Source organism: Pristiophorus japonicus, chromosome 5 (assembly GCF_044704955.1).
Source record: "Pristiophorus japonicus isolate sPriJap1 chromosome 5, sPriJap1.hap1, whole genome shotgun sequence".
NCBI classification, from domain to species: domain Eukaryota; kingdom Metazoa; phylum Chordata; class Chondrichthyes; family Pristiophoridae; genus Pristiophorus; species Pristiophorus japonicus.
The window spans coordinates 118,772,109-118,797,167 of NC_091981.1; the positions used below are offsets into that span (position 1 = coordinate 118,772,109).

Consider the following 25,059-nt stretch of genomic DNA (forward strand, 5'->3'; position numbering starts at 1 on the left):
CCTTACGCCTGCTTTTATCAGTCATTAGAATTTCAAGGGCATTTACTGGGCAGAAGTTGGGGAAATAGCCAAACTCTCCGCCAGTGGAGGCTCTTTACTTCCGGATGTGTGCGATTTGTCGAGAGGGTTCTGGACAGATCGCAAGTTCCGGGTTTAGGCGCATGTACTTCGCATGCCTAAACCCGGAACTTGCAGGGCTTCTATGGATGCGCCTGAAGGGGCCGAATGAATGACTGACTGAGAAATGTAAAGGAACAAAGGGACGTTGGATTGCATGTCCACAGATCCCTGAAGATAGCAGGACAGGTAGATAAGGTGGTTAAGAAGGCATATGGGAGACTTTCCTTTATTAGCCGAGGCATAGAATATAAAAGCAGTTAGGCCATAGCTAGAGTAGTGTGTATAGTTCTGGTCACCACATTACAGGAAAGATGCGATTGCACTTGAGAGGCTACCGAGGAGATTTACAAGGATGTTGCTAGAACAAGACTTTTAGCTATGAGGAAAGATTGGATAGGCTGTTGTTTTCTTTAGAACAGAGGAGCCTGAGAGGAGACTCGATTGAAGTGGCATTAGAGGGAGCAGCGTGCGGCGGTCCGGAAATTGGCGCGGTCCCGGCCTGCAAGACCATCAGCAGGCCGGGGCCAACAGAGGGAGCAGCATGCGGTGGCATACCACTGCAGGAGGGCGACGGCTGCGAAGTCAGGCCGCTGACTGCAGTGCGGGCAGGCACAGCAGGAGGTGCGAAGGAGCGGCAAGAGTTTGTAGAAGAAAATGACCAGGGCCCATGTCGAAATCTCGACCTCCGATAAATGACTCGGACACCTTCAGCTCTGGCAGAAGTTTCTTTAATTTACTTGCTAGTAAGGGAAAGGTCACGCTCAGTCAATGGCTAAGTGAACACCTCCGCAATGGTACAGTTTCATGAGATATTTATACAGTAAAACCCAAGTTCTGGCCTCTCCCTGTGTATTGGCTCTGTCTCGCAGTCAGTGAATACAGATAAAGAGTTAATTACTACATCCTTGTTCTGACATGGTTTCCAGATATTTCCTTTTGTCAGGGTTATTAGTTGGCTAGCCGGCCATTACTCGATGAGAATGTGGTAATGAGCTATTACCTGCCTTGCATTGTGTCAGGATGGTCCAGTTTCCTGGTCAGTTATCTTTTTGCATCAAATGGATGAGGTCTCTACAAGAGATAATGGATGATGGTTTGAGTACTTCGAAAAGGGTGGGGTGGCATGGAACTGGTGTCGTATAGACAATAGGAGAGCACCATGGGGAGGGGCGGGGGGTACTTGTCTCAGCAGGACTTGCCTCCTAGCTGTCTGGTGGCTATCAGCCCTTTCAAGCCAGGTTTAGCTGTTTATGCAAGCCGACTGCTTTATGCAGAAATTTCTGGAAGGACCAGGACTCCATTTTGTTATATATTAAAAAGGGCACAAAAATACCATGTGGTATCAGCTTAGATAAAAATACATTTCCACATTCCCCCATTTTGTCCTTCACAAGGACAACTTAATCCATTCTGATCTTGTACAGTGTCTCTATTTTCATTTCCACACAAGAGCCTTCAGTAGTTGTTGCTACCATAACTCTAGCCGTGGTCTCGATAGGTAACATGGTTTTTCCCACCCTGGCACAGCAACACTTAACGATGACAAATAATAGATACAGGGCGAAGACTATCAGCAGGAATATGATCAAACCCTGTACCACAGATCTCCCTAGGGATCCCAACCATCCCGATGCCCAACCCCACAAGGTGATATCATCCTGGCCAACTGTCTGTTTATACTCTATTACCTTTTTCCTAATGTATTCAGCTAGACTGCCGATTTCTTCTGATTTATCCGGATATACGTACAGCATTCTCCACCAATTAATGCACATGTCCCTCCTTCCTTGGCTAGGAGATAATCTAAGGCCATACGATTTTGGAGAGCCACTGTTCGAATAGCTACCATTTCATCATTCACCCCTTCAAAGGCTTGGGAAGTCGCGTTGGCTGCTGATTCGACTAAGTTAGCCAGTTCCCGTAACTGCTATTCCATAGGGTGGCACCATTACCTTGAATATTCCGTTTAGCCATGTCAAATCCTGTTTAAATCTAACTTCCATAGGCCTTCCTTAGAGTCTTTATTGATCTGATAAAGGGTACCACATATCCTAAGTAACAGGACCCTGTCCAGTTGGTTGGTAACCATGGGTAGGCTTTATGGCCACAAATAAAGTAGGTGCAATTATAGGACGTCAGCTCCTGGTCCTTTCGCGCCATCCATACTCGAGTGGTCTCACCTTCCCACCCTTCACCTGGGGCTTTGTTATGGACCACTGTCCAGCCAACGGTTGCTATCTTTCTCCCATCAGTGGGATTAGTTGTGGCTTGCCATTTACTCATTTGGGAACACTTGCTGCGTTCCAATTCTGGTCCTTTAGTCTCATCAATCATTAGGCATATTATACCTTCAGGATTTCCTATTCTGGGAGTAATGCTTAGGAAGGGAGGCTGACAGTTATTATTATAATTGGGCTGGTACCATCCCTGGAAGGCTAAGTTTATACCCTGCTGACCTCCATTCTGTTTGCTCCTTCATTTCTGATACCTTGGTTAGGTTTGTCCTATTTTGCACTATCAACCATTCTACCATTTCTGATTCGTTAAAGGGGACAGATCTCAGGGGAATACCCTCTTCGGAGTGGACAGGTACATGGGAACATATCCAACAACTCGCCAAATTTCTTTCTTGAGCATACTTATGACTCAGTGTCATAAATACGTTTACTTGCAGTTCCCTTCGGTGGCGTGTCTGTACCCCTGGTATAATCAATAATGCAAAGTAAAACCCTGTCAAGCCCAGCACCATCAGTCCCCATAGTCCATACAATTCCTTATTCAGTCTTCCTTTTTCTGTTCCTCTGGTTCCTTCTTCCCTTCCTCCTGGTCGGGTGCCCTTTTGCAATGGGACGCATGGATCCATGTTGGTCTTTCCTTTACCTTGATTGCAGGATTAGTCGCCAGCAAGACCTGGTATGGTCCTTCGAATCTTGGCTGTAGACTGCTTTCTCTTTTAAAGATTTTGATGTAAACGAATTCCCCGGGCTCCAGGTTATGACACTTCCCTTCCGCTGGCTTGACTTGAGCTTCCTTTACCTGTGAATGAAAGCTGGAAATACATTTGGTTAGTGCAATACAATAATTCAACATATTTTCCTCCATTTTGTGGATGTCCATTTGTTTTGCAGTAAATGGTGCTGTAAAAGGTAGTCGTTGGGGGGACGTCCAATAACTATCTCATGCGGTGACAGGCCTGTTATTCTGTTGGTTGCAGATCGCATTGCCATCAAAGCTAAGGGCAGCAGTTCTGTCCATTTCAGTCCAGTGTCATTGCATAATTTTACCAGCTTATTTTTAAGCATTCCATTATATCTTTCAACAAGTCCAGCTGATTGTGGATGATAACTGCAATGAAAACATTGATTAATCTGTAAAGCTTTACACATTTCTCTTATAACAGTTCCCGTGAAATGTGACCCGTTATCACTAGAAAGCTTAGCAGGGATTCCGAAGCGCGGTACGATTTCCTTTAACAGACATTTAGCAACAGTAGTGGCATCAGCCTTTTTACATGGAAAGGCTTCAATCCATCTAGAGAACACATCTACAATAACTAATACATACTTGAATCCCATACACGTAGGTAATTCAATAAAATCCATTTGTAAATGTACAAGAGGCCCGACTGGATTTGGGTGGGAGGCAGATTCTACTTTTTCCGTCTTACCCGGATTCATTGTCTGACAGGTAACACAATTTTCACAGATTTGTTTTGCAATTGCCGAAATACCTGGTGCATACCAAGTTGCCAAAATATAATCTGCCACCCCACCTTTGCCCGCATGTGTGAATGTATGAACACATCGGGCAATCCATGGAAGTAAGGATCTAGGGGCCACCACGCGGCCGTCGTGGTGAACCCATATTCCTTCTGGATTTTTATAACATTGATCCTTCGTCCAGGTCACCACCTCCTCCGTACTGGCCTGTGTCTGAAAGGCCAGCACATCATTAATAGTGGGTGGCGGGTCTGAGAAATTATTTTTCCTTAGTGGGAACAATGACACCTGCATCCCCCTTTTGACAGAGCTGCTGACTTAGCTGCATTATCAGCTCTGGCGTTCCCAAGTGCCACCTCATTCGACTGGCCTGTATGTGCTTGGCATTTGATAATGGCAAGTTTCAAGGGGCATTGAATGGCTCGCAGGAGATTTTCCACTTGTTCCGCATTTTTGATAGTGGTTCCTGAAGAAGTCAGGTACCCGCGAATCTTCCAAATTTGTCCATAATCATGTGATACCCCAAAAGCATACCTGGAGTCAGTGTAGATATTAACTGTTTGTCCTTCAGCCAGAATACAGGCTCGAGTTAATGCAAACTATTCGGCTTGTAGGGCTGAAAAGGAGTCTGGAAGAGAGGCTGTTTCAACAACATTAAACTGGGTTCCAATTGCATAAGCCGCTCTAGGTTGGCCCCTATCATTTCGTAGGGCCGATCCGTTAACATAGTACACTAGATCAGGGTTACACATTGGTACATCTGTTAGATTGATACGTGGTTTAGTCACTAATTCGGTTACCATTTCACATGAATGGGGTTCGCCGTCTTCCGTGGGGAGTAGAGTGGCTGGATTTAAGGTAGTACATCTTTTAATGATAAGGTTCGGATTTGATAACAGTTCAACTTCATATTTAGTGGTTCTTGCGGAGGTTAGGTGTTGGGTGGCACATTTAGTAAGTAAAATCTCGACAGAGTGTGGGATATACAAAATGGTCTGATGATTTAGAGTTATTGTCTGAGCCTGTTGCATAGCATAATAAGCTGCTGCCAACGAAGGAAGACATAAGAACATAGAAACATAGAAACATAGAAAATAGGTGCAGGAGTAGGCCATTCAGCCCTTCTAGCCTGCACCGCCATTCAATGAGTTCATGGCTGAACATTCAACTTCAGTACCCCATTCCTGCTTTCTCGCCATACCCCTTGATCCCCCTAGCAGTAAGGACCTCATCTAACTCCTTTTTGAATATATTTAGTGAATTGGCCTCAACAACTTTCTGTGGTAGAGAATTCCACAGGTTCACCACTCTCTGGGTGAAGAAGTTCCTCCGCATCTCGGTCCTAAATGGCTTACCCCTTATCCTTAGACTGTGACCCCTGGTTCTGGACTTCCCCAACATTGGGAACATTCTTCCTGCATCTAACCTGTCTAACCCCGTCAGAATTTTATATGTTTCTATGAGGTCCCCTCTCATTCTTCTGAACTCCAGTGAATACAAGCCCAGTTGATCCAGTCTTTCTTGATAGGTCAGTCCCGCCATCCCGGGAATCAGTCTGGTGAACCTTCGCTGCACTCCCTCAATAGCAAGAATGTCCTTCCTCAGGTTAGGAGACCAAAACTGTACACAATACTCCAGGTGTGGCCTCACCAATGCCCTGTACAACTGTAGCAACACCTCCCTGCCCCTGTACTCAAATCCCCTTGCTATGAAGGCCAACATGCCATTTGCTTTCTTAACCGCCTGCTGCACCTGCATGCCAACCTTCAATGACTGATGTACCATGACACCCAGGTCTCTTTGCATAAGAACATAAGAATTAGGAACAGGAGTAGGCCATCTAGCCCCTCGAGTCTGCTCCGCCATTCAATAAGATCATGGCTGATCTGGCTGTGGACTCAGCTCCACTTACCCACCCGCTCCCCGTAACCCTTAATTCCCTTATTGGTTAAAAATCTATCTATCTGTAATTTGAATACATTCAATGAGCTAGCCTCAACTGCTTCCTTGGGCAGAGAATTCCACAGATTCACAAGCCTCTGGGAGAAGAAATTCCTTCTCAACTCATTTTTTAATTGGCTCCCCCGTATTTTGAGGCTGTGCTCCCTAGTTCTAGTCTCCCCGACCAGTGGAAACAACCTCTCTGCCTCTATCTTGTCTATCCCTTTCATGATTTTAAATGTTTCTATAAGATCACCCCTCATCCTTTTGAACTCCAACGAGTAAAGACCCAGTCTACTCAATCTATCATAAGGTAACCCCCTCATCTCCGGGGGTTCCATGGATACACCCCAACACCCTATTTGCTGTAGTTATCGCTGCACGACATTGCTCATGTACCTTTAAGGAGGTATGCACTAGAATGCCCAAGTCTCTTCCTAGCTCCACCATCTTTATTGCCTTTCCCTGGAGGTGTATGAATGTTGAGCATTTGCCCTGCCCACATGCATAACACTGCACTTATCAAAGTTATACATCACTTTTCCATCATGAGCCTAATCTCCCAACACACTAAGATCTGCCTGAATCAGACGAGCCTCTTCTACAGATCTAGCACTCTCACAGATCTTGGAATCATCTACAAATTTGCAAATTGTGCCGCCAATCCCTGACTCCACAATTTTAATAATAACAGTAAAAAGCAGCGGTCCCAACTCTGATCCAAATCCATCTATAACTGCTCTTTGCCTGTGTCCTGCCAGCCAGTTCTGTATCCAGCTCAATATATTTCCACCAATACCAGAGGCTCCGATCTTAGAGAGAAGCATCTTGTGTGGTACCTTGTCAAAAGCTTTTTGGAAATCTAAGTAGGCAATGTTTGCTGGGCTTCCCTCATTCGCCAACTCTGTAACTTCTTCAAAAAATACAATTAGATTTGTTCGTTGTATTCAACCCTATTTATTGGAGTGTTAAATTTCTTTAATTTCTGGAAACATTTCTGTGTACATCTTCTTTGCCTTTGTACAGAGCCCATCGACCACCTTGGCCTTTTCTTACCACATTTCCACCTTTCGATCTTGGGTACATGTTTGTTTACTACATCCTGGTAGTCCGCGTGCCACTGGGTCTAGTTGGGTACTGAAATACGCTACCAGTCGCTGCCTGTCCCCATGTAACTGAGTCAAAACAGATTATGCAAAACCCGACTTGTGATGCACAAATAAGTTGAATAGCTTAGTGTAATCTGGTAATCCCAAGGCTGGTGCTGAAGTGAGGGACTGCTTAAGATTCTGGAAAGCATTCCGGGATACTTCATTCCAAATCCTTCTTTAAGCATTGTGAGAATATGGTAGATTCATTCACAGCTTGTCGGTCTTGGACAAACCTCCATTTTGTCACTATTGGGCTTCTGAACCGGAAGAATCGGTGTGTTACACGGACTTCTCATTTATGCTTATAGTGATTCACAGATCACAGAATGTAAAGTACTTGTTTTATAATTTTATTAAAAGGCTTCCAAACCCAAGATTTTTCCAATACACCCAAAATGTTGATCAAGGAGATCACCTGAAATATATCAAAATCCCAATTCAAATATTGTACTGCCACTCTTTATCTAAAAAAAATCCTCTTACTGAGCTAGAAGCTTTCGCGTCAAGATTTTATACCAAGGACAATGGGAGCTTACTCCCCCAGCCTGCACCTCGAGAGACCCACAAAGACTTTTTGTTTTTAAAAAAAGGCATTACAACTTCCCTTCCCTGTTCTTTATCTTACTCCTAGATTAAATTTATGTCTTTCATACCAATATAATCAATGATTGTGTGTCTTCTTTCGACAAGTAAGTGAGCATGTCAAATAAATTCTCTTTTTTTTAAACCACCGGGACCATGTCTCAACAAACCTATCCTTTGTGCATTTCCTAGCTCCGTAACTTCTCATCCGAATAAATCCACACCTGCGTTTCTAACTTAAAATGTCTTAAACTTCCCACATACAGGACAACACTATGAAAGGTTTAAAAAAAACTTCACTCTGTTTGGAAAAAGTGGGTGGAGTTAAAGCAAACAGGCAGTTCCACAACCCTTCCAAACAGGTTTCCAGACACATGAAAAAAAACACAGAAGCACTCTCATTCAAAGACAAGACATTCACAAAAGTCTCTCTCCATTCAATAAAGCTTTTTTTGTTGGCCAGCTTTATTTTTTTTTGAATTCTTAAGTCACTATCAGGTTCTCTCTTTTTTTGCATATTGATTTACTTCCTCTGTTAATTTTACATGGGCTTGAAGAATCGGAACCCAGGCCTTTTCTATTACTTTCTTTTTTTTTTCTACCTGGATCTCTGTTTATAAGATACTCCTCTAGACATGTTGTTCTCTCTAAATTAAATGAACCATCGGGTGGAAATATCCTGTTTTCACCCTTAGTCCACTTTACCCATTTTTTTTTGTGGTCAATTGAAGACTGACCACAATTCTGGAGCAAAAAATAGGCTGGTATGCCCTTTCGTGGTATTTTAACTTGCTCCGGCACCCATTCTGGATGATTAAGATTTTCCACAGTTTCTGATCTCACAATCCTTTCGGCCAACCGAGTTCTCTACGCCCACTTCTGGTCGTTACGTGGCCTGAAAAGGCTCTTAATTTGGGCTCAGTCTGGGTATGTGAGATATGTTGGCACGAACCAACCGTAGTTGATCAATCAGTTACTGTTTCTTCTCTTAATCAATCCTTGTTTTTTCCGAATCACAATTTTTCCCTCGTGACTCTTCCTGTTTCTCTAATTGCAGTGTCGCACAAAGGTATTGCACACAACAGTATAACAAGGACAGCTAGGACAAACAACATTCACGCAAGTACACAAATCATAACCTTAAACTCTATCTAAATAAATAATCAATTCTCAGTCTGCGTTGTACGCCACTACAGACCGAGTCCTTAACTTATCCTAATAAAACTTATAAAACTTATGGTTCCATTACCCTAACTCTTATCACATAAGAACCTTCGATCGATTGTGCTTTTTTTTCCCCTACTCTTATCACATAAGAACCTTTTCCTAATTAACTCTTATCACATGAGAACCTTCGATCGATTAGCGCTTTTTTCTAATCTTATCACATAAGAACCTTTAAGAAACTTTTTTTTTCCCCGAATAGCGCTGTTTCTACCTTACCTACTGAAACCTTCCCCGGGCTGTTGCAAGATTTTTCCAAAACCAGTTCTCTTCTGCTTGCGAGCTGAGAAAGAAATGGTTATAAAAAATAACTTTAGCTTTTAAATGTCAAGTCTCGTAGATTGCAGTACCTTACCTGTGGACAACAGATTACATATGCGATTCAACAGTGAAGAAACCTCTTGTGAGCAAAAGGCTCACCTTGTTTTGGCCACTGAAGGCTTTCACTGGAGAGGCACTATGCCTGTATCCGTTTTACTCACGGGGCAGAGAGTATGCATCTCGGTGGAACCTCCAAGAAGTAACTGTCGAAATCTCGACCTCCGATAAATGACTCAGACACCTTCAGTTCCAGCAGAAGTTACTTTTAATTTACTTGCTAGCAAGGGAAAGGTCACGCTCAGTCAATGGCTAAGTGAACACCTCCGCAATGGTACAGTTTCATGAGATATTTATACAGTAAAACCCAAGTTATGGCCTCTCCCTGTGTATTGGCTCTGTCTCGCAGTCAGTGAATACAGATAGAAACATAGAAAATAGGTGCAGGAGCAGGCCATTCAGCCCTTCTAGCCTGCACCGCCATTCAATGAGTTCATGGCTGAACATGAAACTTCAGTACCCCCTTCCTGCTTTCTCGCCATACCCCTTGATCCCCCGAGTAGTAAGGACTTCACCTAACTCCCTTTTGAATATATTTAGTGAATTGGCCTCAACTACTTTCTGTGGTAGAGAATTCCACAGGTTCACCACTCTCTGGGTGAAGAAGTTTCTCCTCATCTCGGTCCTAAATGGCTTACCCCTTATCCTCAGACTGTGACCCCTGGTTCTGGATTTCCCCAACATTGGGAACATTCTTTCTGCATCTAACCTGTCTAAACCTGTCAGAATTTTAAACGCTTCTATGAGGTCCCCTCTCATTCTTCTGAACTCCAGTGAATACAAGCCCAGTTGATCCAGTCTTTCTTGATAGGTCAGTCCCACCATCCCGGGAATCAGTCTGGTGAATCTTCGCTGCACTCCCTCAATAGCAAGAATGTCCTTCCTCAAGTTAGGAGACCAAAACTACACAATACTCCAGGTGTGGCCTCACCAAGGCCCTATGCAACTGTAGCAACACCTCCCTGCCCCTGTACTCAAATCCCCTCGCTATGAATGCCAACATGCCATTTGCTTTCTTAACCGCCTGCTGTGCCTGCATGCCAACCATCAATGACTGATGTACCATGACACCCAGGTCTCGTTGCACTTTCCCTTTTCCTAATCTGTCACCATTCAGATAATAGTCTGTCTCTCTGTTTTTACCACCAAAGTGGATAACCTCACATTTATCCACATTATACTTCATCTGCCATGCATTTGCCCACTCACCTAACCTATCCAAGTCACTCTGCAGCCTCATAGCATCCTCCTCGCAGCTCACACTGCCACCCAACTTAGTGTCATCCGCAAATTTGGAGATACTACATTTAATCCCCTCGTCTAAATCATTAATGTACAATGTAAACAGTTGGGGCCCCAGCACAGAACCTTGCGGTACCCCACTAGTCACTGCCTGCCATTCTGAAAAGTACCCATTTACTCCTAATCTTTGCTTCCTGTCTGACAACCAGTTCTCAATCCAAGTCAGCACACTACCCCCAATCCCATGTGCTTTAACTTTGCACATTAATCTCTTGTGTGGGACCTTGTCGAAAGCCTTCTGAAAGTCCAAATATACAACATCAACTGGTTCTCCTTTGTCTACTTTACTGGAAACATCCTCAAAAAATTCCAGAAGATTTGTCAAGCATGATTTCCCTTTCACAGGTCCAAGTCAGCATGGATTTATCATGTCACCATTTTCCAAATGCGCTGCTATGACATCCTTAATAATTGATTCCATCATTTTACCCACTACTGAGGTCAGGCTGACCGGTCTATAATTCCCTGTTTTCTCTCTCCCTCCTTTTTTTAAAAAGTGGGGTTACATTGGCTACCCTCCACTCGATAGGAACTGATCCAGAGTCAATGGAATGTTGGAAAATGACTGTCAATGCATCCGCTATTTCCACCGTATTGCTTCCAGTTTGGCTAGCCCAATCTATGTGCATATTAAAGTCACCCATTATAGCTGCTCCACCTTTATTGCATGCACCCCTAATTTGCTGTTTGATGCCCTCCCCAACATCACTACTACTGTTTGGAGGTCTGTACACAACTCCCACTAATGTTTTTTGCCCTTTGGTGTTCTGCAGCTCTACCCATATAGATTCCACATCATCCAAGCTAATGTCTTTCCTAACTATTGCATTAATCTCCTCTTTAACCAGCAATGCTACCCCACCTCCTGTTCCTTTTATTCTATCCTTCCTGAATGTTGAATACTCCTGGATGTTGAGTTCCCAGCCCTGATCATCCTGGAGCCACGTCTCCGTAATCCCAATCACATCATATTTGTTAACGTCTATTTGCACAGTTAATTCATCCACCTTATTGCGGATACTCCTTGCATTAAGACACAAAGCCTTCAGGCTTGTTTTTTTTAACACCCTTTGTCCTTTTAGAATTTTGCTGTACAGTGGCCGTTTTTGTTCTTTGCCTTAGGCTTTTCTGCCCTCCACTTTTCCTCATCTCCTTTCTGTCTTTTGGTTTTGCCTCCTTTTTGTCTCCCTCTGTCTCCCTGCATTGGTTCCCATCCCCCTGCCATATTAGTTTAACTCCTCCCCAACAGCACTAGCAAACACTCCCCCTAGGACATTGGTTCCGGTCCTGCCCAGGTGCAGACCGTCCGGTTTGATAAAGAGTTAATTACTACATCCTTGTCCTGACATGGTTTCCAGATATTTCCTTTTGTCAGGGTTATAGTTGGCCAGCCGGCCATTACTCGATGAGAGTGTGGTAATGAGCTATTACCTGCCTTGCATTGTGTCAGGATGGTCCAGTTTCCTGGTCAGTTATCTTTTTGCATCAAATGGATGAGGTCTCTACAAGAGATAATGGCTGGTGGTTTGAGTACTTCGAAAAGTGGGGAGTGGCATGGAACTGGTGTTGTATGGACAATAGGAGAGCACCATGGGGAGGGAGGCGACGGTACTTGTCTCAGCAGGACTTGCCTCCTAGCTGTCTGGTGGCTATCAGCCCTTTCAAGCCAGGTTTAGCTGTTTATGCAAGCCGACTGCTTTATGCAGAAATTTCTGGAAAGACCAGGATTCCATTTTGTTATATATTAAAAAGGGCACAAAAATACCGTGTGGTATCAGCTTAGATAAAAAATACATTTCCACACCCAGGAGAGGCATGAGTCTGGGGCCCAGAAGAGGCGAAGGCCCAGGGGCAGCACGAGCCAGCCCACACTGCGATATGTGTGCGCACTAGGCCCGTGCAGCAGAGCTGGTCTCCAGTCGTCTTGGGTAATCTTTGCCACTGGACCAAGACCTATCTCTGTCAAGCCCGTGTGGTGGCTGGTGTACAACAGCCACCGCACGTTAAAAAAATCCAAGCATCGGCATCTTCCACCCTCCAAGGTAGTTTGGGATCTGGAATATTAGGTCCTTCATTGAAACACCTGTGAACTCATTCCTTTTTGGCATGGAAGCAAGTCATCCTCGCTTCGAGAGACTGCCTATGATGATAAAATTATGAGGGGCCTAGGTAGAGTGGATCGGAAGGACCTATTTCCCCGAGCAGAGAGGTCAATAACCAGGGGACAAAGATTTAAAGTAATTGGTAAGGATTAGAAGGGCATTGAGAACTTTTTTCACCCAGAGAGTGGTGGGGGTCTGGAACCCATTGCCTGAAAGGGTGGTAGAGGCAGAATCCTCATCACATTTTTTAAAAAAGTACTTGGATATGCACTTGAAGCACCGTAACCTACAGGGCCACGGACCAGGATTAAGCTGGATAGCTCTTTTTCGGCCAGCACAGACACGATGGGTCGAATGGTCTCCTTCTGCACTGTAACCTTCTATGATTCTAACAAATATTTAAATAATAACATCTACAATTTAGAAGAGGGTGATACACAGCCCATCAAATTACATTGTACAGAAATGAACAGTCTGTCGGAGTGAATGATTAGACTTCAGCAGAAAAGACCTCGAAGCTGTTTAAAGCTGCAATTTTCCCCAGATCATTATTTTATAAATCTTATTTCAGTTTATGAAAAAATAATGGTCTGTGGTGAATTGATTACCATTAATAATAAAAAGGCTGGTTTAAAAAATAAAGTGAAAGAATGCAAATACTGATCGGGAACATGTATTTTGCAAGTATGTAATTGTCATTGTGCTGATCGGTAAGCTACCTCTTGCTACTTACTGCTTTCATGCCACAAAAAATGAATCCAAGGTGAACTTGACAAACCTTTGGATATATTAGTCATTAAATCTGGAATCTGCTTTGGCAGCCTAAAAAATAGTTATTTTTGGTTTTAACTTTTTTTAATTAAATGTTCCCCTTGGTGCATAGTGTGTCGAAGTAGAAATCTATTTTACTGTGGACCAATAGGACACTGATTATTGACTCCAATTCCCTACAAAATGAGACATCCACAATGTTCTTGTAGACTTGGCACTTGTCTCCCCACAGGCACAGAGGAAACATTGTACAGCCAGTTACTACAAGCACTTTCCAATGGATGCCTATTGTTTAATTTTGGCAGAGGACTGGGACCAGATTCCCTTTTTGAATGAGGACCCAATGGGACATGGGAAGGAGAAGAGGAGAAAAATGAAAACCAGTGCCAAAATCGCTTCCTCCTTTCTCTTGTTTAAAAAAAAATTAATGCAACCAATGAGCCCATAAAAAGAAAACAGTTGAATGAGTACTTAACTTGTCAACAGTGATAATGTACTTTGTAACGTTATACGAAGTACAGTGACGTGCTTTGGTCTTCTCTCCCACACGGCACTCACTAGAAGTTGTTTGTTATTGATCTATCGTTCCATTGTGACATTTTACTAATCTGACGTATTTTATTTGTTGAACAAACCCAGCCGTACCTGTATATGAGGTATACGATATGTAGGTTAAGTTGCTTTATAAAGTTAAAAGGGAATTATATTATGCCTGAGTACTCGGCATGATTTTTTTAATAGCTTTAAAACTAAACATTTGATGGCAACAAATTTTGATACAGCTATTTAATTATATAATGTCCTGATAAGTAGCTGGCTGAAGAGATCCTACCAGCAGGGCATCTATTGTATATTAACCAAAATAAATGTTGAGTTGGAGCTTATGTTGTTTTATAACAACAGGGTGTTATGCCATGTAAGCCATGGTATATTATCAGCGAAACTGATTTATGGTGCCTGAATAAGCTACGTTGTGTTTTTATCACTTGCTGTTTGGGATTTCTAGCGGGTATTTTTGGGGATCAAATTCCCGACTTTGTAATTTTTGTGAAAACTGTAAAATCCACGGTCTTGATTGTTATATATATCCTGGAGTTTAGCAGCACTAGGACAGGAAGTTTTTGCTTTGATAGTACTGAAGAATGGTCCTGGGACTTGGCAGAGATGAGAGTCAGAGTCTTAGAATTTGACAGATCGATAGTGAAGATCATATGGTTTTATAGTACTGAGGGCTTAGTAGCACAGAATGGTGAGAGTTGTGATATTGATAGATTGGCTGAAATAAAAAAAACAAAAGTCTAACATTTAGAGAATTGTATCGATTGTGTCCTAATATACAGTTGTTGATGTATTATGTTCTTGTTCCTGGTGCTAACCCACAAATGACCAGATTTAATGAATTAATTGTCACAATTTGCCATGGTGGGATTTGAACTCATGACTTCTGTGTTGCACGTCCAATCCTATAATCACTGTATTGCCATACCCTAGTTCATTGTGCACTAATTGTTCAATGTATTACTTGCCATTGGCACTGGATAAAGGCAGTTTGAGGATTTTAGTCTTTAAAAAAATCATCCCGTGCTGTAAGGAATTGCTCTGAGGTTTCCTCTTTCTGAACCTGCAAGCTCTCACATCCTGCAGTAAAGCCACTTTTAATAATTTTTATCTTGTTGTACAACGTGATGTGGTTTTAGTTCTCTTATTAACAATCACAAGCTCACTCTTTATGATCTGCAATAGTTCACAATATCTTTGAGGGCCTAATTATGTCCAGTTTTGAGTAGTGTCTACCTGGTAGTCACTTTGCTGATTTGGTAGTGCTCACTTGTTGAGTCAGAAGGTACTGGGTTCAAGCCCCAGAACAAACATATCATTTGGGCTGACACTTCGGTGCTACATTTTTGGAGTTGCCATCTTTCAGATGAGATGGTAAACTAAGGCCCCATCTGACTATCTGAAGGGAACAGTAACATCATATTGATTAGTTGTGAAGCTCGTGGTCACCATTACACTGCTTTGTGCAACTTCCCCTCCACCCCAAGCAGGATATTAAGGTTGATGTAAGGATATTCTTTGCAAGATATTAATGCCCACTGTGACAATAACTGAAATATCCTCCTGTGACATAAGTTGGAGAGTAGAGGAAAGTCTTTTGCTGTCATCATTTAAATCCAAAGAGGATTAATTTGTATAAGTGTCGTGTAGTGCAAGTTTATGAAGAAAGCTATTTTGGTTCAATTGAACTTTTGAATATTTAAAATTCATAGCAAAATAAATCTTGGTCTTCGCACAAAGAAAGAACCTGCCCACACCAACAAAAAAATTGTGTTTTTAAATTACTGACGAGTACTGTAGATCACCTCAATAATTGTCACTTAAATTAACTTTGAACGTTCGATTGTGAGCAGGATAATGATGGGAAGGTAGTAACTGTTAGGTAATCCTCAAGCAGTGCCAGTGAGGGGATTTTGGGGGTGAAGTTGAGCTTTGGCAGTAGCACAAAATGGGCAATAACAAATCAGCAGCCCAATCGGGCGAGCTGTAAAACGGGCTGTTAATTCGTTATCACCTGTTTTGCATTACCACCAAAGACCAATTTCACTTCACTCCCTTTATGTCCTCCCTGAGGCCTCAATGTTCAGAGATCAGGAATACAAATTGATTGTCTCTCTGCACTTGGGTCCAAAGGTGCAAGAGAATGCTACTTGTGCTCGCAAAAGACGGAGGCAATGTCAAAGTTTTCCAATGCGAACTTAAGTATCCTCATGTAGGGAAGCTAAATAATGGAACTTCAATGACAACGAACAAATTTCCTGAGTCAGAGGACATGCAATTTTATAATGACACCTATTCCATATATCACACAATATCTTTCCAATATAGTTCATATACATTGGAAGTACTCATACACACAAATTCTCTTTCTGTGTAAGTGTGCATTGTAATTTTTTTTGTCACCATCTTGGCCTTTGTCTATCTTCTGACTTCTCTCTCTCTCTCTCTCTCTCTCTCTTTGTCTCTCTCTTTTCTCAGTGTCCAGTTTGCGTGATCTCCCACTGTTTTTGTCTCGCTCTTTCTGGAAATCCTTCCTCCCCTTTGTCTCCAATGTCTCTGGCTCTCTCATATTTGTCTTTTAATATACTTATCATTTTAAAGGGCGCAGGGTATTCAAGAAAATCGGAGGCAACAAATACAGGAGATGGGTGTGGGATATGATGCAATATTGCCAATTGAGAGAGAAGGTGTGGCTGAAGAAATACAGAAGATAAAGAATTGGCTTGGGAGGCGGGTAACACCCTGAGAGGAAATGGAGGAGGGCTGGACCAAGCAATAATAATGGAGAAATGGGAGCAATGGGGACTCAATTGATTTGCAGTCTGAAGCCTGAAAGATTTCTGAATTGCATAGGCTTTTGTGGTGCTTATGGTAGGCTTGGGCATGGGATCACTGGGGAATAGACTGATGCCTGGGATAACTCCAGAGGGAGACTGGAAGATTTGGGAAATACTGGAGGGTATGGGACTATTGGGACAGTTGTAAGATGGACAGGAGTGTGGAAGTACTGGAGGTAGGTGCATTGGAGAAGTTCTGTGTTGTGGGACCACTGAGGTGGAAATGGATACTGGAAACAGAAAGAGTACCCTAACCCTGAAACATAGAGGGGGAACAGTACCTCCTGCCCCAATAGTCCTACGCCCTCCAGTAATTAATATTTTGCATCTGTTTTCACAAAAGATAGGGGTGATGCAGACTTTGCAATGAGGGAGGAGGAGTGTGAAATATTAGATGAGAGAAATATAGTGAGAGGGGAAATATTAAGGGGCTTAGCAGCTTTGAAAGTGGATAAATCCCCAGGCCCAGATGAAATGTATCTAGGCTGTTAAGAGAAGCAAAAGAGGAAATAGCAGAGGCTCTGACCATCATTTTGCAATCCTCTCTGGCTACAGGTGCAGTGCTGGAGGACTGCTAATGTTGTACCTTTGTTTAAAAAGGGAGAAATGGATAGATTGAGTAATTACAGGCCAGTCAGCCTAACCTTGATGGTAGGAAAATTATTGGAAAGAATTCTGAGGGATAGGATAAATCTTCATTTGGAAAGACATGGATTAATCAAGGACAGTCAGCATGTGAAGGGAAGGTCGTGTCTGACTAATTTAATTGAATTTTTCGATGTAGTGCGTATGATGTAGCGTATATGGATTTTAGCAAAGCTTTTGATAAGGTCCCACATGGCCGACTGGTCACTAAAGTAATAGCCCATGGGATCCAGGGCAAAGTGGCAAGTTGGATCTAAAATTGGCTCGGAGGCAGCAAGCAATGGGTGATGGGTGTTTTTCTGTCTGGAAGGCTGTATCCAGTGGGGTTCTGCAGGGCTCAGTGCTGGGTGCCTTGCTTTTTGTTGTATGTGTCAATGACTTGGCCTTAAATGTGGAGGGTATGATTTAAGATGTTTGCAGATGACACTAAAATCGGCTGTGTGGTTGATAATGAAGAAGAAAGCTGCGGACTGCAGGAAGATATCAATGTACTGGTCAGGTGGGCAGAATAGTGGCAAATGCAATTCAATCCAGACAAGTGTGAGGTAATGCATTTGGGGAGGTCTAACAAGGCAAGGAAGTACACATTAAATGGTACAACACTGAAAAGTGTAGAGGAACAAACGGAGTGCAGGTCCACAGATCCCTGAAGGTAGTAGGCCAGGTAGATAAGGTAGTTAAAAAGGCATATGGAATACAAGAACAATGAGGTGATGCTTGAATTGTATAAAACACTGGTTAGGCCACAGCTGGAGTACAGTTCTGGTCACCACATTACAGGACATATATGATTGCACTGGAAAGGATGCAGAGGAGATTTACAAGAATGTTGCCTGGACTGGAGAATTTTGGCTATGAGGAAAGATTGGAGATGCTGGGTCTGTTTTACTTGGAACAGAGGAGGTTAAGGGGAGACCTGATTGAGGTTTTTAAAATTATGAGGGTCCTGGATAGGAAGGACCTGTTTTCCTTGGCAGAGGGGTCAACAACCAGGGGCATAGTTTTAAAGTAATTGGGGGAGGTTTAGAGGCGATATGAGGAGAAATGTCTTCACCCAGAGGGTGGTGAGGGTCTGGAACTCGCTGCCTGAAAGGGTGGTATAGGCAAAAACCCTCACCACATTTAAAAGATACTTGGATGTGCACTTGAAGTGCCGTTAAATACAGGGCTACAGACCAAGAGCTAGAAAGTGGAATTGGGCTGGATAGCTCTTGGTCGGCTGTCGAGGACATGATGGGCTGAAATGGTCTGCTTCTGAGTTGTAAATTTCTATGATTCTATGAGTAAGGGGAACTTGACATGTGGCTGGGCACTGAATATTAATCTAGGTTTGGGAATAGCCAGATCGAGGAATGGAGCATGGGCACCAACCGAGGAGCACAAATAGACCTGCCATGGCAGAGTTGGCAGTAGTGCAGAAACTGAACTGTAAGGCAGTGAACAAGAGATGCTGTAAAGAAGTCTGTCCCATGCGCACTAGTGCTTTTCTGGGGCATGCTACCCTGCAAAGTTTTGAATACTTATATGGAAAGTAGTGTGTTTTGATGAATTTTAAACAACATTTTAACTTCACAATTGATAGATCTTTAATTTATTAAACTATAAGAACATTTAAATGACATTGGCAGTTGGGTTTATCAATATTTAATGGTTTAATCAAACCACTGCATGCCTATAAGCTGCCTGTACAGTGACTTCACAGAGACATTCCCCTCCTCCCCTTCACAGAAGCACTGTTCTCCCCATAACCATCTCCAGTTCACAATGGCACTCTTCAATTTCCCCGCTCCAGTTGGCGGCGACAGTTTCCATCCTTTGTGGTCTTCTCACTGCCAATCCAGGTTGTAATTCATGCACTTTTGTTTCAGAAGAGAACTCTGATTGATAAGAGTGGAACCACATAAGGGCAGTCCCACGGAGCTGATCAACAAAGGCTACAGAGAGGATGAAGAGGGATAATGCACCACTGACGCAGAGAATATCATTACGTCTCCAAGTAACAGTGTTAATGAAGGTACTCAAAGACATCAAATATAGTTTCATAGGTAGATTTAATCATCTCATTGTGAAATATGTATTGTGTGTCTGTTATGTTACCTCATTTCAGTAGAAAACAGTAAAAACATCCCAATAATAGATTATCAAGGGGCTATCGGAAGAGGGGAACTTAAAACAATCACTATCACTATCACTAAAGAAAAAGCTCTCGGTAAAATAATGGGACTAAAGATGAACAAGTCCCCAGGACCTGATAGCCTGCATTCTAGGGTCTTTAAAGAAGTGGCTGCAGAGATAGTGGATGCATTGGTTGCAATCTACCAAAATTCCCTGGATTTTGGAGAGGTCCCAGCGGATTAGAAAACCACAAACATAATGCCCCTATTTAAAAAAGGAGGCAGACAGAAAGCAGGAAACTATAGACCAGTTAGCCTTGCATCTGTTGTTGGGAAAATGCTGGAGTCCATTATTAAGGAAGCATTTGGAAAAGCATAATACAGTCAAGCAGAGTCAATATGATTTTATGAAAGGGAAATCATGTTTGACAAATTTGCTGGAGTTCTTTGAGGATGTAACAAGCAGGGTGGATGTGTTTGTTCTTGGCTTAATTACTATTTTGGCTGGAGATCAGAACCCTGGCTTTATGTATGGGAAGGTCAAGTAAAACTAAGCTGTAGATTTTGTGGCTCCGAGAGGTTTCGTGTACATTGCCTTACTACTTTATCCTTTCCTTAAATGTGACCCATAAGTTCGCAATAGATATAGTGATGGTCATCTGAAATGTGACGGATAGGAATTGCCTGTTAGAAGTGAAATCTTTATAGATAGGTCATTTTGTGCTTTGTAGCTGAGAAGATTGAGTTAAGTATAATTTTTGTCCAAAGCAGAGTAATTTATATTAATGAAATAAATTTTCTTTCACAAATGTAACTACGTTAATTTCCCAGATTGATTGTTTTTAGCAAAATTACCAAATGCTTCTTCACAATTTTGGATAAAGTCTAATTAGTTTATTGTCATCAAGGATATTTTCTGGAGCTTGTTGGGTTATATCTGTCTGATGTATTGTGAAAATCCAAAGGATTGTGACTTACTTTGAGCTGCTTTTGTTTGCTCCTGTGGCCTCCAGCCTGTCAATGCTCCCATTTTCAAAGTTCTAATACAGCACGAGGAGAATACTGAAGCCGCCTCACTGTTGAGAGTGGCTGGCTGGCGAGGTGCCAAAGGCTGATGCTAATGTGTTTTGATGTCTGTCAAGTTTAATGTTGGATTGAGGTGATGGGGCTCAATTTTCCCCAGTGATTTGTGCCGCTTTTTTGTCCTAAATTTAAAAATCCAAGTTTCCCCAAAGATTGTGTGTCATTTGCGTAACCTGATGTCTGCGTGAGTTTTTCACGTTTATGCAAGTTTGGCCAACTTACATTTCTCTTAGAATGGCGTAGGTGACCGCTCACAATCTAGTTTCCCAATCTAAGCAAGCCTATTGTGCGCATGCTCAGACCTGAATGTGGTCCATACTAGGGCGTTGACCTTGGGGAGAGAGACAACAAAGAAGCTTGTCCCTGCTGTTTTGAGCTTCTTGCAAAGGTACAATTTAATCATGGGGGAAATACTCACCATGCCGTACCTCGTGCAAGCCTTCTGCATGATGGTGCGGAGGAGGAGACAATTGATTCAATGTCATCACATGAGGAACCTCAGAGCATGTAGAATGATGGGCAGGAGGCCTTACCCATGTCTGGTATATAAAGACAGGCATTCAAACATGCACCTGAGTGATGCAGACTGTGAGAGGGCTGCGTTCCCGCAAAGAAGTTGTAACCGAAATCTGTGACTTAGTAAAAGCAGACCTGCAGCCTAGAAGCATTAGGAGGATTGCTTTGTCAGTTGAAGTGAAGGTTACAGCTGCACTTTCATTCTATGCATCTGAATCGTTACAGGCCACAACTGGGGATGTGTGTGCCATTTCTCAACATGCAACACATATCCGCATTCGGCAGGTGACAGCTGCACTGTATGCCCGGAGGAATGACTACATAAGGTTCCCCATGACCGCCCAGGCAATGCGTGAAAGGGCTGTGGGCTTCTCCAGGATTGCCGGCTTCCCAAAGGTACAGGGCTACATTGATTGTACCCACATTGCCTTGTGAGCACCTTTGGAGGATTCCGAGATGGTACAGGAACTGAAAAGGCTTCCACTCCGTTAATATGCAGCTCATGTGTGACGACATGCATCGCATCATGTCAGTTGATGCAAGATACCCTGGGAGCACCCATGATGTGTTCATCCTATGCGAGAGCGCTATATCTGCCATGTTTCAGCAGTAGCAGCCAGCAGAGCTGACTACTGGGAGACAAAGGGTATGGCCTCACCTCCTGGCTCATGACGCTCCTATGCGTAACCCAGACGGAAGCGGACTGGGAATACAACATGTTGCACATTGCGACGCGCAGCATAATAGAGAGGACCATTGGCATCTTGAAACAGCGTTTCCGATGCCTGGACCATTCCGGAAGCTACTTGCAATATACCCCTGAGATTGTCGGTCAGTTCACTGTTGTGTGCTGCATGCTGCATAACTTAGCCATCATGAGACAACAGCAGCTGGTAGTAGAAAACCCACCTGAGGTGAGAGTGGCTGATGATGAGGAGGAAGATGCAGATGACAAGGAGGATGGGGACGAGGAAGCCATGCAACTACCTGAACCATGCAGAGGAGGGCAGGCCGTCGTGCCCCTTTAAAGATTGCTCGAGCCTAGCATTAGCAACTCATCCATGAACGCTTTGCTTCCTGAAGGCTCAGAGGCAACTATTCAAAATGGACCATGTTTACTGTTTGGACCTGTTCCATAATGTTGTGATGTGTTAATGAAACAAATAATGGAAATTATTCAGTTATAATTTAAAATATATTTTATTCAAAAGTTTAACAAACACTTGTTTGTACTTAACTTTAAAGTTTGGTACAAGAATATTTTTATTAAAGTTTTCAGTTAAGGTCACTTATAAACATTTAAACTTGTAAATTACATAATTTACAAAAAACTTTTAATTTGAGAACAGTAACAGCAGCAAAGAAAGGCTGCAACCATCTCTCTTCCACCTTATTCTAAGACCGCCCGCTGCGCTTGGTCTTGTTGCCTCCACCCCTGCCCGCAGGCGGTGGCGCAGCATTTCTCTGGTTGGTACCAAACTTATTCTTTCAAACATCTCAAGTAATACGCACTTCTTGATTGGTGGGGGGAAGCAAGAGGTAATGTGGAAGGCCCAGCTTGGGCCTCTTCAGAGGCTGGTCTGGGGAGTGGAGTGGCAGTTGATTCTTTCAATGGGTGCGGGGTCTGGGCGTGTTCCCTTATTGTAGCAGCTAACTCCAACATTCCCTCCCTCGTGTCCTGACTGTCTCAACTACCTCCAACATTCCCTCCCTCATGTTCGCTGACAGTGCCTCAGCTACTTGTGGCATTCACTCCCTCGTTAACCAACAGTGTGTCTACCTGTAAAATTCCCTCCCTCATGTTCCCTGACAGTGTCTCAACTACCTGCAACATTCCCTCCCTCATGTGCACCGACATTGTAGCAGCTGCCTGAGACATTCCCTCCCTCGTGTTCCTGGACAGTGTTCCCATTTCTCATGAGTGTTGTTACTTCTCCCGACAGTCCCAATACCTCTTCACCCACCCAACTAATGGTGTCCAGGAGTGATCATGTATGGTCAATGCTCTCCGCACTCATATCATCTAAACCACATCTGTTAGATCCTGCACCTCAGGAGAGTGCTGTCGAGCTCTCCTTCCCCTCCTCACTTGCGTGTGGCTCGCTGCATCCCACTGGGATCCGCAGCCTCGGACGGTGGGGCCCTGGGTGTGCCTCGCTGCACCCCACTGGAATCCCCAGCCTCGGACTGTGAGAAACCATGGAATGTCCCAACAACACTCGTACCTGTCATGTATGTACATGCTGTTTGTAGCCACCAGGTGGTGTCATTGTTGGAGGCCAATGAGCAGCATGCACAGGTGCTGCTCTGGTATAAAAGGCCAGCCATTTTGTGAGTCAGACACTTTGGGCCAAAATAAAGCAGAAGCAAGGTTATACCTTGCTTAGTTAAACAAGTTTAAACTCAGTTTGAATCTTTATTGCATACATAACATTTGGCGACGAAAATACAAGATCATTTGTTTACAAAATGAGCACGATTGGATTTTTAAAGCAATTCGTGGAGGGAGAAGATTGGGCAGACTTTGTGAGCCGTTTGAACCAGTACTTCGTGGCCAACAAAATGGAGGCGGTCGACGATGCAGATCGGCACTGGGCCATGTTCCTCACTGTGTGCGGTTCAGAGATCTACAGTCTGATAAAGAATTTACACGTGTCTAGTGATCCAACAGAGAAAACATACGAGGATTGTGTACATTGGTATGGGAGCGCCTTAATCCAGATGACGGCATCATCATCTCGAGATACAGGTTTTATACACCCGTTCGATCGGAGGGTCAGAGCGCGGCGGAATTCATTGCAGAGACATCTAGCGGGACCGTGCAAATTCAGGACGGTTTTGGCAGACATGCTACAGGACGACTTTGTTTTCGGTATCAACCACAAGTTGATCCTGCATAAACTTCTGGCGGTGGAGGAGTTGGATTTAAAAAGGGCCATCCAGATGCTCAATCATGTATGATGATGGACAGGCGTCTAAAGCAAATAGCAGTGAAGAACCGAACGAACACAAATTGCTTTAAAAATCCAATCGTGCTCATTTTGCAAACAAATGATCTTGTATTCTCGTCGCCAAATGTTATGTATGCAATAAAGATTCAAACTGAGTTTAAACTTGTTTAACTAAGCAAGGTATAACCTTGCTTCTGCTTTATTTTGGCCCAAAGTGTCTGACTCACAACCAACTGGCGGTTGGAAATCGGTGGTTAGTGGTGTGCCACAGGGATCGGTGCTGAGATCACAACTGTTTACAATATAGATAGATGACCTGGAAGAGGGGACAGAGTGTAGTGTAACAAAATTTGCAGATGACACAAAGATTAGTGGGAAAGCTGGTTGTATAGAGGACACAGACGCTGCAAAGAGATTTAGATAGGTTAAGCGAATGGGCTAAGGTTTGGCAGATGGAATACAATATCGGAAAATGTGAGGTCATCCAACTTGGGGGGGGGAAAAAAACAGTAAAAGGGAATATTATTGGAATGGAGAGAAATTACAACATGCTGCGGTGCAGAGGGACCTGGAGGTCCTTGTGCATGAATCCCAAAAAGTTAGTTTGCAGGTGCAGCAGGTAATCAGGAAGGCAAATGAAATGTTGGCCCTCATTGCGAGAGGGATGGAGTACAAAAGCAGGGAGGTCCTGCTGCAACTCAACAGGGTATTAGTGAGGCCGCACCTGGAGTACTGCGTGCAGTTTTGGTCACCTTACTTAAGGAAGGATATACTAGCTTTGGAGGGGGAACAGAGACGATTCACTCGGCTGATTCCGGAGATGAGGGGGTTACCTTATGATGATAGATTGAGTAGACTGGGTCTTTACTCGTTGGAGTTCAGAAGGATGAGGAGTGATCTTATAGAAACATTTAAAATAATGAAAGGGATAGACAAGATAGAGGTAGAGAAGTTGTTTCCACTGGTTGGGGAGACTAGAACTAGGGGGTACAGCCTCAAAATACGGGGGAGCCGATTTAAAACCGAGTTGAGAAGGAATTTCTTCTCCCAGAGGGTTGTGAATCT

The 25,059-nt window shown here is 43.3% G+C and overlaps 1 protein-coding gene across 1 annotated transcript in view; it reads left to right on the forward strand.

Moving 5' to 3' along the window:
* thrb (thyroid hormone receptor beta) overlaps positions 1–25,059 on the forward strand; it is a 325,662-nt gene that overhangs the window by 140,742 nt on the left and 159,861 nt on the right. The window contains exon 2 of the mRNA XM_070880886.1: positions 19,199–19,344. The gene's annotated coding sequence lies outside the window, so the exon portion shown is untranslated. The remainder of the gene's footprint in view (positions 1–19,198; positions 19,345–25,059) is intronic.